Genomic DNA, 8,902 nt, shown 5'->3' with positions numbered 1-8,902 from the left:
TACTAGATTCTACGCCGCATTACCAGCTGGGTGCCATGATATCGATATCCTTTTCTTTTTTTTTCCTTCCCACGGCTCACTCTCTCTTGTCAGTGTGTGTGTGAGGGCGAATAATAAAAAGCGGGCGCGCGGCAAGTGGGTTGCATTGGCATGCTTACTGCTTAGCGCTAGTGCCCTCGGCTTCTGGTTATTAGCAAAAGAGCCTGGTTCCGTTGCGAGTTGGACAAAGACGCATTTCTCTCTCTCTCTCTCTCTCTCTCTCTCTCTCTCTCTCTCTCTCTCTCTCTCCTTGATGCGGCAAAAAAGCGAGGTTCCAGGTGCCTTTCTTCGAGTGCAAGGTATCCATGCGTATCTTTCACCTCTCGCTTGCTTGCTGCTCGCCTCCGAGCCAACTTTACCTGCACTGCACTTGTTCACAACTTTCTTTTTTAAAATTTTCACCTACTAATAAGGGCACGGCCGGTTAGCTCATTAATTCCAGGCCCAGGAACTGTTCCAATTACTCTTTTTCTCTCTTACTTTTTGAAACAAAATTTACGTAGACACAAAAGGCGCCATAATTTCCTTTTATCAAGGGGGAAAAAAAATCCACCATCGTGGACGTTATGTTTCTGAATCTCTGATTAACCTACTACCCACCACTTAATGCTGATAGTGATTTAATCAGTTCTGAAAACGCAAAGCACTTTTTGAAGCATATATTTCTGCAAAGCTCAAGTCTGATGAGGTGGACAGCCCCCCCCCCCCCCCCCCCCCCGAGTGCCCAACATTCTTTTTGGATGACGTCACCACCACCGGTGCAGCCACCGAAGAAGGAATCTACAAGATGTACCTCGCCTGCAGGGATGCAAATCTGTATGTGTGCAAAAGAAAGACACACACACACACTGCATATGAGTGTGTGTGGATGATGTGATCTGCATATAGTACTACTAGCTTTCAGGTAGGGTCGTGTAGTGCTCCCATCTCGGGGGGTCCTACACCCGAAAAAATAACAATATGACACCTTTCTGCTGCACCGGCAGTGTGAGCGTTGCTCGTGCGCAAGCACTGACATGGATGAATAATAATTTTGTGTCGTAGACGAGGTACTTAGAACTTTAGACCGACTAGATTTATATATATATACAGGGAAGAGGTAATGGAAGCCCTGGGCTTCCGTTAGTGGACGAAGCCCCAGCCAGAGAGACCGATCGGGTCGCGTTCGGCCCACTGGACGCCAGCCTGCACCATTTATGCAAAGGATAACCACGTATCCCGTCTTACACGCGACATGCAATTACACAACCATAAATATGTGTACAAATGTGCATAACTCATGCATAAATGGAATCTTTGCATGCCAGGAATCACGCGCACGAATATTTGCATGTGCTAGACGTTTACGACTGCATAACGTTGTGATACATGATAGCGTAAACCATGCAAACATTTAAAATCTCCCACCGGTTTTGAGATAAGGAAAGACGTGCTCTTCGTGCGCGTAAATAAAGGCGCAGTTACGGGAGAAAACAAATACGCACACATAAATATATGTAGTAATGTGCATAAATCATGCATAGAAGGGATATTTTGTACCTTGACTCACGGAAACGAATATTACCATGTGCACACCGTTTACGACTCCATAACGATGTGTAACATGATAGCATAAACCATGCATTATATAAATCTTGACCAGTTTGATATAAGGAAAGACGTGCTGCATAATCGCGTAAATAAAGGGACAGTTACGGTTCGAGGAGCATTAGTAGAAGGAAATAAATTTTAATTTACAGCCGCAGTTCGCGGGTTCTGCTCGGGCGGATTCCAGCGTAAAACGTGAGCTAAAACATCGTAAATGAGTACGAAATTTAGCGTAAATCATATATTTGTTTTGTAACAGCAAACGAAGCCCAAAATTACGGCGTGAAAATCGCGTGCACCAATCGTGCGCGGGTTCTGGCTAGGGCAGATTCCGGCGTAAAACGTGAGCTAAAACATCGTAAATGAATACGAAATTTAGCGTAACTCCTATATTAGCTAAAACAGCGTAGATTGATCACGTTCGATCGTGCACGGATTTTGGCTTGGTCAAATTTCAGCGTAAAACGTGAACCAAACAGCGTAAATGGGTACAAATTTTATCGTACATCACCAATCTATTTCGTAACAACGAATGTGGCCTAAATTACGACGTCAAAATCGCGCTCCGATCGTGCTCGGGTTCTAGGTCAGGTGGATTTAAGCGTAAGACGTGATCCGAAACAGCGTAAATGGATACGAATTTTAGCGTAAATCAATGATCTGTTTTAAAACGACGAATGTGGAACTTGCTTTTTAGTGGAAGCGTAAAATGCAATAAGAAAGAACCCAAGACAAAATCTTTTTTTGTCGACCTATACATGCGACATGGGGGTGAATTAATAACTGAACGAATCCAAGACAAGAAAGAAAACGATGAAGCCATTTGCTGTTCCTGAATCTTGATCCGTCACGCTCACGCTCGGCCATGGAACTGAGGTCAGAAGAGTAGCCACTAGACAATACAGATGGCACGGCGGTCAGAAGAACAAGAACTTGGACTTGGAGATGCATCTGAAGGGGAGCACGGTGCCGTTGGGCCAGAAGAAGCGGAGCTGGCACGCCAGGCGCGTCCACTGGTCGACGCCGATGATCCCCGCGACCTTCCATCGCGTCCGGGCCTCCACATCCACCCGGAACGGCACCACGCCGTCGCGGAGCGCGGCCTCCATGGCGGCGCTGCCGGCGTCGCCCAGCGGGGCGCCCTGCGCGCGCCACGTACGCCAGCGAGAGGACGCCCCTGGCGGGCACGCGGAACGGGTAGGCGCAGAGCACCGCCAGCCCGCCCACACCACCACATACGACACACGGGGCTGCAGCAGCAGCACCACCACAAGGACGGCCACGGCGCCCAGCAGCACCACGACCGCAAGCACCATGAACAGCACCACCGCCGCCCACTCCGCTGCGCCCGACCGGTGCCTCCTGAAGCTGTACCGACGCGGACGCTGAGGCTCCTCCTCGCGCCCCCTCCACGACCGCCAATCCGCCGGCTGGAGAGCGCCGCGGCGGCCGGGGCTCTCCTGCTCACGGGCGCCTCCTCGCACGCCCGAGGGAACCGCCGCCGCCGCTAAAACCTAATCTCTAGCGTCGTGGGGGTGTTTTTATAGTGACGGCGTGGGCCCGATTCACGTAATATGCGCAGACTATATTTGCATAAACTGATACACACATCAGCATAACTCGTATTATAATTTAGCGTAAGCACAGGTAGGTACAATAAGCCCAGGGCTCCGGTGCGGTCTGCACACCTGGTCAGGGCTTCCTGTAGTTAAATAGAGCCCAGGGCTCTAAATACTATATATATATATCTCTACTACTTATTAAGAGTGCAAGAGTAGTCTGCCGTTCTGCCATTCTGTAATCTCGACCGTCCGTTTTACTGTTCTGCGATCGTAGCCGTCCGATCCTGCCCATACCCGACGCAGCCTCTCCCACCCTCTCTTCCGCCGCCAGCTCGCAACCGTCCGGCGCGAGCAAAGAGCCCCCGTTCAGCTCCCACGATCGCCGTCGCCATCCCTCTGCCCTCATATCCCCTCCCACGACACCGAGACAATGACGACGCATACCGCGGAGGAGCTCGCCACCCAGATCGAGCAGCAGAAACTCGAGGAGCAGAAGACCGAGGTGAGATTTTGCACATACTTTTCCCGTTTCTGCAACCCTAGCTAGCTCTAGCGCAAGCATGCAGGCGGTGATGGTGGCCACGGGAGACAGCCGGCGCTCGGCGTGATTCCCACCCCGCCGCGAGCCAAGAAAACGGGTGGCGAGGAGCTCCTCCTGGAAGGAGGAGATGTGGGCGCAGTCCACCGCCGAATCTACGATGTCTCGAGTAGAGGCAGAGCACTTGCACGGTCCACGGAGGACCTCGCCCGAGCCACCGGGTCGGTCGCTGCCTCCCCCTCCGGCTCTACCTCCTCCACGTCGTCCTCTCCAGAGTCCAGAGCCACCAGTCCTTCCCCAGCGCTAGATTCAGATCCCTGCCGCACATTTCTCCATTGTTGTAAGCTCCTGCACCTCCTCTTCATCTCTTCACCCCAAATCCACCGAGGCCACCGCGTGGGCCTGTTTAATAGTGGCAAGCTCATTTATCAAAAAATAAAATCATGGTGAGCTTTGAACCAGTGTAAATCTGAACTCCACAAATTTCAACGAGTGAATAGGATTGTATGCTGAAACTTGCATACAAGCTGGAAGAACTAGAAGCTTGAGCGTTTCTACAACAGTAAGGTTGTAAACACATAACAATTTAGTTGGGAACCTTAGCTGGATGCTTGGATTCATTGCAGAGTTGTTTGGTGATGGGTTTTTTCCTCTAGCCTTGTTCTTGCAGATCTACAGAAGGGTAAGGAATGTCGTGCAGGGTCCAACGTTGTGGGAATCTACCTGAGGTAAGAATCATGAAATAGCCATCAGATTTGGTTGGTTCTTGGGCTGATTTTGTTAATTTTTGATTTGGCACCTGGTAATATTAAATTCACTTGGCAAAAAAATATAACTTGTGATAAGCCCTCCCATCTATTTCTACTAATTTCTAGAGTATGTTAGTGCGAGGGGATTTCTTTTTTTCTTTAGAACTAAGTTTGTCTGTTTGTTTGGCAAACATGATCTATATACTGACATGAACTTTGTGTGTTCCCTAATTTCATGCATTATTTCACATTGGCTTACTCTGTTTCATTGTGCTCTTTCTTGTTAAAACTAGATTAACTACCATGACTATTTGAACGTTGAGGACCAGAGTTGATTTTCTTCAAAGTACGCAAAGGTAGTTTGCCATCCTACTAATATATTGGCAGCAAATCTCTTGCTGCCTTTTTCGAAAAAAGAACATAGGTACCGCACTACAGGTTGCTTGCTTCGGGTGCACAAAAACCGTTAATGGGCATATGATGTATGACATGTACTACCCGTGTGTGGTGTCCATAGGCGACCAGCGAGAGTTTGGCGATGGAGCCAAAGTCGAACATGCCGGACAAGTTCATGTGCGTGAGGCAGATGTTGACGAGGTTGTCCTATAAACAACAGTGTCACTTTGTTCAGTGAAGGGAATGGGAGTTGAATTGAGCCTGATCTCGTGCACCCCAAGAAGGATGTGAGGAAGAAGGCCATCATGACACTGCACCGATCCAACTAGGGATCCTCCCTGCTCTGTCTCCCATCTTGTCTCCAACTTCTGCAAGGTCTGCACTTTTCCCCATTCATATTTTAGTTCTAAATAAATCCATGTTTCTATACCATATGGACATTTCTGTTGGAGATGAATGGTAGTATGCATTTAGAAATGTTCCTTTTCACATGCCTTGTTGTTTAGTATGTCACTCTAGATATCACAGATTGCGGTTTGGACCGAACATGCCTGGTCTTCCAAAGATGGAATTATTTGTAGCAATACATTTTTACTTTGGAGGAAAAACATATAGTACTTGTTCATTCTTATTTTCATAATCAGCAGGCATTGGCGATAGCAGTCCATATCTGTTTGATTAGTGTTTAATCTTGTAGTTTTCTGCCATCAGATTTCTACAATTGGAATACAATTGTTATAAGGTACTGCGCTGGAGCATCACTTGCTGGGGACGTAGACGGGGAAGACCTGGTGAATCTTTTAAATCATGGTTTGAACTGACCATCGTATACAGAACTTTCTTTTTTCAAGACCTTTTTTATCGGTGCCTCAAATTAGACATTTTTATGTATATATATCAGATAGGGAAAACTAAGGTATTCCTAAGAGCTGGTCAGATGGCAGAGCTGGCTGCTCGAAGAGCAGAAATTTTGGCTAATGCCGCGCGACTAATCCAAAGGCGTATAAAGACACATCTTATGCGAAAGGAATTCATCAAATTAAGAAAAGCCTCAGTTCAATCTCAGAAGTTCTGGAGAGGTATTTCTTCACAAGTTTGAGCACCTTGAGCCCTAAATTTCAGTTGTCAGCAAAACTGGCCTTAACTGAAACTGACATACAATTTAACCAAATCCTGCAGCACGACTAGCTAAAAAGATTTTTGAGTATATGAAGAGAGACGTTGCTTCAATTAGGATACAAAAGCACGTGCGTGCGCATTCTGCCAGAAAAGCGTACCTGCAAGTATATGAATCAGCTACAGCAATACAAACAGGATTACGAGCAATGGCAGCTCGCAACGAACATAGATTCCGAAGAGAGACCAGGGCATCCATAATTATCCAATTATCCAGGTTTGCACTATTATGCCTATCATTATTTGCAAATGGTTTTTCTAGGAAAAACATAATGAACAGTTCCTTGAATCACAGACTCGGTGGCGCCAACACAGAGCTTATGCTGCTTACAAACAGCAACAGAAAGCTTCTTTGATTCTCCAATGCTTGTGGAGGGCACGCATTGCAAGAAAGGAACTTCGAAAACTGAGAATGGTCTGTAGTACAATTATGCATCTTCAACACAAGCACACCATTCATTGTTAATGCTCATAAAGTAAGCATAACCATGTGAACAGGAAGCAAGAGAGACCGGCGCACTTAAAGAAGCAAAAGACAAGCTAGAAAAGAGAGTAGAAGAACTGACATGGCGGTTAGACGTCGAGAAGCGTTTGAGGGTAATTCACTTGATCAATATAAGTAGTTTCTGTAGTGTTTAGTATGTCACTTGGTCCCGAATGACTTTATCTACTATGTCTTGCCGGCAGGCTGACCTTGAAGAAGCAAAGAGCCATGAAATTGAAAAGTTGCAATCTGCACTGCAAAAAATGCAAGAAAATCTCAAGGAAGCCCATGCAGCAATAGTAAATGAGAAAGAGGCTGCAAAGTTAGCGATTGAACAGGCACCACCAAAGATAGTAGAAGTGCCGGTTATTGACAATGCAAAACTTGAGGAGTTGACAACCCAAAATAAAGAACTTGAGGTTCAGGGTCTTGAAATTTTATTCAGATATAAGATTCATAATTTAATTATTTAGATCCACCAAATTTGTCTCAAGGAGGAACTAAGTACGTTTAAACAGAAGGCTGAGGATCTTGAAAATAAGCTTATTGAGTTCCAAAAACAGTCTGATGAACTGTCACAGGAGACACAAGAACAAGCATCCAAAGTTATTCAACTTCAAGAGCTGGTCGAAAGGTAATAAGGACATGTTTGGTTCGTTGCCTAACTAAATCGTGTATATTACAAATTCTGCTCACATACTACCACCGCAATATGGTGTAGGCTTGAAGCAAGTTTATCCAATATGGAATCTCAAAACCAAGTTCTACGACAATAGTCATTGGTTGTTGCATCAGTTGATGAGGATAAATCAAAACAGATAGAGAGGTACATTCTACAATACGCATACTTCACATTTACATTTTTTTCTTCCTGGATTGTACTCATGTCCTATGAGAAAGTCTCATAAACTAAAAAGAACAATACATTTAGATTGGAAAGCAAGATCGCCACCTTGGAGTCAGAGATCGAGTTGCTCCACAACAATTCTGCACTAGCTATTCAGGCCGTGGTTACTCCTGAAATGAATCAGACAACAATAATTGAGGTAAATTTCCTTGAAGAGAGCTTTGTGAAAACACTACTTGGGAGCATTGACTATTTGATAAATAAAAACGTTTTCATTTAATTCTATCTAAAACCTCATTCATATTCAGGAATTTGACAAGGGACACCAGCTTGAAGAAGTTAAAACGGTCAATGTATGTGCTATAAATTTTACCTGGCAAACATTTATACAGTATAAGATAGAGCAAAATCTCATTCAGATATCACATTAATGTGTACATATGCTATGACGCAGGAGCAAGTGGTTGTTCCTCCTGTAAAGAATCTAAGCAAACAAAAATCCCAACAAATCCAAGAAGACTAAAAGAGGAGAATTACTATCTGTGTTGTTTTTTCTACCAAATTGGGAGAACTATGTTAGCAGTTTCATGATGAAGTTGCTTGAGGAAGGTTTTGATCTTTGTGCACATCTACTAGCTCTACGACGCTACCATTTCATGGAATTATCGTGTTAATCTTAAAGTAATGACGCAGTGTTTGTTTAATCATAGTATTTTAGTCATAGGTCATGTGTTTGGGGGGATCCTGTTTTGAGACTGGCAGCAAACATAAGCAGTTAGCTTAGGTTCTGAAGTTTGTCATTTGCAGCAGCAAGCTCAAGCAGTCATTTTAGGTTCTAAACATTGTTATGCATGCGATTTTTTTTCATATTTTAGGTTGCAAGTTATTTTCTTTATTTACCAGTTAGTTTCATTTGCCTAAGTTGTATTGGTTGTAGCAGTTAGCATGCATGTTTGTTGATATAAACAAAGTAGTTCATACTAGATATGGTCACTATTTTTAGAGAGATTTTTTTGCTTTGGTGCAATTTTACTGCCTTTGTTGCCATCTGAAGAAAAATAATCTCTACTACTTATTAAGAGTGCAAGAGTAGTCTGCCGTTCTGCCGTTCTGCCATTCTGTAATCTCGACCGTCCGTTTTACTGTTCTGCGATCGTAGCCGTCCGATCCTGCCCATACCCGACGCAGCCTCTCCCACCCTCTCTTCCGCCGCCAGCTCGCAACCGTCCGGCGCGAGCAAAGAGCCCCCGTTCCGCTCCCACGATCGCCGTCGCCATCCCTCTGCCCTCATATCCCCTCCCACGACACCGAGACAATGACGACGCATACCGCGGAGGAGCTCGCCACCCAGATCGAGCAGCAGAAACTCGAGGAGCAGAAGACCGAGGTGAGATTTCGCACATACTTTTCCCGTTTCTGCAACCCTAGCTAGCTCTAGCGCAAGCACGCAGGCGGTGATGGTGGCCACGGGAGACAGCCGGCGCTCGGCGTGATTCCCACCCCGCCGCGAGCCAAGAAAACGGG

The 8,902-nt window shown here is 45.7% G+C and overlaps 1 long non-coding RNA gene across 1 annotated transcript; it reads left to right on the top strand.

Moving 5' to 3' along the window:
• Nucleotides 1-7,331: 7,331 nt before the first annotated feature.
• On the top strand, nucleotides 7,332-7,998 carry LOC103627441 (uncharacterized). The gene is made up of 4 exons (XR_553608.2): nucleotides 7,332-7,357; nucleotides 7,463-7,577; nucleotides 7,687-7,731; nucleotides 7,833-7,998. It is a non-coding gene; the product is annotated as an uncharacterized lncRNA (long non-coding RNA).
• The last annotated feature ends 904 nt before the right edge of the window (nucleotides 7,999-8,902 follow it).

The sequence above is a fragment of the Zea mays genome, chromosome 5 (assembly GCF_902167145.1).
Source record: "Zea mays cultivar B73 chromosome 5, Zm-B73-REFERENCE-NAM-5.0, whole genome shotgun sequence".
NCBI lineage: Eukaryota > Viridiplantae > Streptophyta > Magnoliopsida > Poales > Poaceae > Zea > Zea mays.
The sequence above is the reverse complement of the archived record's forward strand: the minus strand, read 5'-3'. Positions and strand labels throughout refer to the sequence as shown.